This window comes from Triticum dicoccoides, chromosome 3A (assembly GCF_002162155.2).
Source record: "Triticum dicoccoides isolate Atlit2015 ecotype Zavitan chromosome 3A, WEW_v2.0, whole genome shotgun sequence".
Lineage (NCBI taxonomy): Eukaryota > Viridiplantae > Streptophyta > Magnoliopsida > Poales > Poaceae > Triticum > Triticum dicoccoides.
In genome coordinates, this window is record NC_041384.1 from 567435403 (window position 1) to 567441870 (window position 6468).

Genomic DNA, 6468 nt, shown 5'->3' on the forward strand with positions numbered 1-6468 from the left:
CGACTATGATTTAAACATGTATTGCGGATTAATTTACAGAAAACAATGGGGATTTTTTTAAAATGGCACAACAATGAACCGACAAAAGCACTCCGTGCTTTAGAGGATGTACCGTCGACAACTCAATTTAGATAAACTGATTTCATATACTTGGATCACAACCCTGAATGTTTCCCCTCGAAACTGTAAGCATAAAACCTGATCCAAGTGCACCATAAAATTTGCTCATTTTCTCAACATCAAGCTAAAATTTCAGAATCAAATTGCCAAAAAATATTTCAGAACTGAAAACACCCGGAGTACAATCGGATATAGATATATGTCCATGGTCCAACACTAATGATCCAACTCAATTTAAGGTGTATTTGAATTAGTGAGCGCTGCTTGTGGATGCAACTCAAACTAAGGCACAATATATATTTGGAACTTACACCAAGCTGAGCTTGACCTTGTACAATGAACTGTCCTGAAACCCACGCGCACGCACACTGCGCCAGGAAGTTCTCCATTGTCCCCGCTCGCATACTGCGTTAGGAAGTTCTCCATCGTCCATGGCCCCTGGGCGGTTGTAGAACAACTCCGCCATCACATCACGCAACTGGCTGCAATCAAAAGAACGACGAGGGTCTCCTCATCGTTGATCTCTCTGTATCCACCAGCCGCACCAACAGGTGAGCGGGCACATGATACCCTGCTCCCAGATTAGCTTAAGCCAGAGAAACCAAAGCTGGGTTAGTAAGTTCGGAGTAAAAATAGAAGTACAAATAAGTGATGCAGTGGACAGCTAATTTTCTGACATAGTAACATCACAGCAAAAACTGTGGGTATTACCTAGCACAAATTACAATACCAGAAGGAAACATCTTAGATAGACCAATAAAATTTGGATAACAATGTGCACTCAGTTGCACATTAAGTTGCTCATGACATAAATGTCTGGAAAACAAACTTCCCGCCTCAGAGAGAAAAGCAAATACGTAGAAATACTTCGGGTTTCATCATTTCATAAAAATAAGATTATTGAATCATAGGTACTGGGGTATGGTTATCATAGAAATGTATTAGCTTTGACATCAGGAAGGACTCTGCTACTAACAGTTCATTAATCCCTAAAACAGTGTTGTATATAGTTTCAGTTTCAAAATGTGACTCGTTCCCTGCAAAGAACTCATGTACGCATCCATCCAGTTCAATGAAAGAGCTACCAGGCTGCTTGGTCTTTCTGCTACTGTATATTCCTGTCCTCACTTTATTTGCATCAACACACCTTGATGTGGTAGCATAGACAGTTGTTTGGCTCCAATACTTGGATCCTTTCTGCTACATATACTCTGCAAGTCCCACCTCTCCGCAAGCTCTACAGGCAAACAATAACGACCGCCACATTACCACATCAGGAGCGATGGGCATAGGCCGACAGGCTCGGCGTCGTCACCCAAATAGCAGGAAGACGCAACCTTGTATCGCAGGATGGCCTTCATGGAGAACTGACCCAAAGATGATGTTGTAGATCTTGTGAATGGGCGCCCACCACAAGTCCAGTACTCCACCATCTGCAGCCGCCGCGAGCCCGCCAGCACTGGCCACACGCCCTACCGTAAAACGCTGCACACTACTGCCTGCAACGCTGCTAGACCCATAGCCTGCAGGCCACCATCATAGTCGCCACTAACCCGGGTCTTGACTTTGACCCTGCCCTTTTAATCAAGTTCATAGTTCCCAGATCTTTGGGTCTGAATGTGATGGCAATCTGCATCATGGTGAACATAATGACTTTGACCTTGCCCTGCTTGTTGCTTTTAGTGAACTCGGTGTGCTTGGCATTGGCGATGTAAATACCATCGAGCCACGTCTCATACTGGAAACATAATGAGCCCCACATTCATTTTTATCTCGAAATAGATATATAGATGCGAAACAAAATTCGACACTTGGTTGCTCTACTTTTAAAAGAATCAATACCATTGCAAAGCTTGTGACAAAGACTGCAATATTCAAGTTGGGGACATGAATAAATTATTAACCAATTAGTCCCAGATCTCAATGTAAACTGCTGCCTTTATTTCCAAAATACCAACTGCATCTATTGTGTGCGATTTCTTCCAATCAACACATCAAACTATCATCTTAGGTATAATCTAGATGTTACCTTTGACACGTAGCTGGTCAATTTGACTTCAACTTGAGAACTCCGATGAGTATTTTTCTCAGTGGATGCCTGCTTCTTTGTTTGGCTATGCACGCACACATCAGCCTGAACCAGCACCGCTAGGAGCCAGCTCCAGCTCAACCCGCACCGCACTAATGCAATCCCAGCAAAGGCCTCCCTCCTCCCCCAACATCGGCTCCCATAGCTGGCCCTATAACTCACCGTTGCGCTAGCCGAGTTGTGGTCGAGCTCTCCATGGGCTCCGGGGTTGTGGGACTCCGGAGGCGGCTGGCGTGTTGTGGGAATCCGTGATGCCGTACATGGCCACAACAGCGGCTACCTCCAGTATCGCGAGATCCACGACGACCCAGGAAGGAGAGGGGCGGCATGTGCCAGCACAACGTCGAGTTTAATGGCAGGGTGGTCCGGCCATGGACACGGACCCGTTGCTCCCCACCATCGCGCCGCAGTCCCTCCACCCGCTGCCAGAGCACACGCCGGTCTCCAACTGCGACACGCCACCCCCATCCTGCTGCCCGTCCCTGGCATCCTCCTAGAAGGACTGCCTCATCTTCAGGCCCCACCACCCACCGCCGTGGCCCTCGCCTCCTCCCCAGCCGCCGCCGCACCACTACTGCCGCGATTTCGATCCAAATTAGAGACACGGGAGCAAAGGGAGGCGCGCGCGGACGGTGGTGGTGGCGGTGGCAAAGGGCGGCGGCGCGGGCGGCGGCCGAGCGGAGGGCTGAGTTTGGTGGGCTGAGGCCCAGACGGATCAGGGAGAAGTCCAACTGACTTAAAACAACATCGACCTACGGAAATTTTGACGATGAAACTATAGACGGTTCCCCGAATTAGTACCACCTCGCGTATATATGTTTTAAATTTAAATTGAAAGCGTAAATTCATAGAAAGAAAGCGTATTGTGACGGTGAACCCACGGAGTCAACCCGTACTTTATTATTAGGGATAGATTTTATTGTATGAATATGAATATTTGGAATAATAATATAGAACTAAAACTGAAAAGCATGTAATTAGAAAATTATTTGTTGAATATAAGTAGCATAATATATTAAAACATTTGAGCCTTTTGCATGCATCCAAGTTGAGATGGGCATTCTTCAAGGCATGATTGCATATTGAGGTAAAATATTCTTGCAAGAAATTGTGCATTGTCGCAGGGATTTTTTAGAGGACAATTTAATGCAATGATAAAAAACAATAACTGAACCGATTTTTTTTAGAACCAATGTATAGAAAAACAGCCGACCTTAGTCTATCTTTTTTGTAGCTGGTTCATCAAGAAGAATTACCGTCACATGGCTTATGCACTGTCAAATATATTCAGTGGTTTATCAAGCTCAAAGAAGTAGTTTTTATCTATCATGAACAAATCGAAAGAGTTGCTTTTGTAAAATTTCGACCTCAAATATGTGTGAACTACATCCTATGGTACACCATCTTAATCATGAATTAATATGGCCAGTTAGCTTCTTTCGGAACACACTCAAATTAGCTGAATATCTGGATAACATGAATTTACAGGAAGAAAAACTACAACTCTTTAGTGGAATTAGCACGGAAAAATTAAGTGATAAATTGTGTACACGATCATGTCCCAAACCTAAAAGAATATGGGAGTTGTAGTGACACTTACCACACAACTACCTATAGCACCACAATGTCTGCACGCACTGAAACTCTTATCCTGTACACACGGAAACAAAATAAAAAATGAATAGTAAATACAATCGCATGTATGAATTTAATTATAGGCTATGAGGAACGTGTTGAAGAGGTGGCACGACAGCTTCCAATCCCCACCAATTCTTGTGAAAATATAGATTGAAGAAGTTGATTGTTACATTATTCTCTTCTAAAGCCTAAACTTTGTGAAGAAGTTGATTTATTTCTATTACTTCTTTTCTTTGTGAAGCAGTGGATACTGGCCTCAACTTTGTAACAAAAAATAGACCGAGATGGATACAGTATAGACCGAGATGGCTAATCATTCCCTTGCTTAATTAATACCATAGTTTTGGTTGATATTTTTTATTTCTAAAGTTTATTGGTGTCCCTTCGGGTTTGAATCGTGAAATCCAGTTCTCTGAAATGGAAAACCTTCAGGGGAGCAAAATTCATATTCTATTTAAATAGAAGCTGAATATGTTTTATCAACTGTAAAAAGTTAAACTAAGAGAAGAGAGCTTGCATACCATTGGGAGTATCAAGTGAACTCTGAATCAATGGAGCCATTACCGATTGACGTGATATGAAGCTGGACATCAAGCAATCTACGGTCCATAGCGCGACCTAGCAAATTCAGGAGAAACATAAGCCGGAGGACCGAAAAAAACAGGTGTACCTGAAAATAGGGAGCGTCCAGCGAGCTGTGAAGCAATCAAGCCAATTCGACCAGCAGGAGACCTATCAAGCAAAACCGCGAGTACCTTTTGATCCTGCGGGCATATGAAAATTTTAAGAACATAAGATCGGGATAGGAAAAATAAGGGGTGGATGGAAATAGGGAGTGCCCATATACCAAACTACCATAGTGGAGGCCGCTTATGAGATGAGGATGCGATGTGTGCCAGATAACGATGACAGTATAGAGGGGGTTTTAAACGCAAAAGTAGTGGCGGTTCAGTAGAGGGCGATGAATGACTGTGAATCCGTTTCAAATGCATCTGCCGCCGGAAACTCATCCGTCGCGAAGGCAAAAGGGATAGTGGAGACAATAAGACGGGCAACCGGGAAGATGAAGCAATGAGTGAGTTAGTGCGCATTTATGGATGCTTGGTGGACGGGAGAACGTCGGTCGTCATCGACGGCAGCTGGCCGGGGACGCGACGGTTTGTTGCGGCGATAAGAGGTGCAACGGGGAAGACCACTCACCGCATAGTGTCGGGCGTGGTGGCAGCTAGCCGGAGGTGCGACAACTGGCAAGCGGAGTCTCAGTCATGGCGGAAGGGCTAGTGGCGGCTGGATGGAGGAGCGTTGATCGTGGCGGCGAGAAGAGGGACGAACATCTACGTTCTTTTCAGATGGGCTTGGAACGCCCAAATAAACCAGCTCACCCCAACGACTAAGAGCGTCTCCAACAGACGCTCAAAAAAGCAACGCGCTAAAATAATTTTACAGCGCCATTTTAGTAATTTTAGCGTGCCGTGGCCGATTCAGTCCAGCAGACGCACAAAAAGATAACGCGTAGCAGACGGCGCGCAGCGGTCCAGCAGATGCACTAAAAAAATAAAGCGTCACAAATATATCTACAACAAACAGGTCCCTAACATTTACAGATAAATCCATCTGACCAAAACAAAAACGCAATTAGCTCCCCAATTGTTGGATCGTTGAAATCGCCGGCCACCGTATGCGAGCTAGCTTGATGCACAAACACGAGCTAGCTAGCTTGGCTTCCCTATCAGCTGGCTTGCAATCGATCGGAAATGGCAAGCTCTGCATGCAACGCTAGCCTTCGGCCACAGGGAGGCTGCGAGCAGAGAGGCAACGGCGGCTCCCGGCCGGCATGCGCTCCTGACCGGCGAACTCGAGGCGGCAAGCTCCAGCCGGCGAGCAGAAGGGCAGTGGCGGCTCCGCCCCATGCCGGGAAGAGCAGATGATGAGCACACAAAGGAGTGGCGGCGGCCGGCGGCCGGCGGCGGCGAGCTGCAGGAAATGGCGGAACGAGCAGAGGGAGCGAAGCGGAGCGGAGCAGTTGGTCTTCGCGCGTCGTTGTCCAGCGCGCTGTACGCCGCGCAACAAATATCCCGCGTGTGATGCAAAAATTCCCAGCTCGCCGGTTGGATTTTACAGCGTGCTGGCTTTTGCAGCGTCTGCTGGAGATGCTCCACACGCTAAATTAGCGATTTTTTATAGCACGGACTACTTTTAGCGTCTCTGTTGAAGATGCTCTAAAGAAAGCGAGCTACAGCCCACGTGCAAGAAGTTGGCTCGGGCAGCCCATGTGAAAAGTCAACAAGTGGCCTCGTGCAACCAGATGCAACAATAAATTGAATTTGCCTAAAAAAGCAATAAATCGAGTCAAGCAACGCATGCATAGTTCTATGGTGATGTGTGAACAGTTTATTTCTCTTTTGCTGAGTTGGCATAGTTGCTGAGGTGGATAGGCTGCATGTTAAGATAAATAGGTTAGTGGGGATGAATCTTTTAGGTATATAGGATTTGGTCCTTGTGTTGTGGTTGCAGTCTCCGAATTATCATGATTACACCATAGAGCAAATACAATAAAGTAATGTAGATGGGCTATAAGAGATGCCGTATCAGATTTGTGCCTAATTGAAGGAGAGAAGACA

At 45.9% G+C, this 6468-nt stretch overlaps 1 long non-coding RNA gene across 1 annotated transcript; it reads right to left on the bottom strand.

The window, feature by feature from the left end:
• Positions 1 to 239: 239 nt before the first annotated feature.
• On the bottom strand, positions 240 to 4591 carry LOC119272164. Its single transcript, XR_005134702.1, has 3 exons — positions 4369 to 4591; positions 3810 to 3860; positions 240 to 706 (listed from the first exon to the last, which is right to left on the bottom strand). It is a non-coding gene; the product is annotated as an uncharacterized LOC119272164 (long non-coding RNA).
• Between the last annotated feature and the right edge of the window lie 1877 nt (positions 4592 to 6468).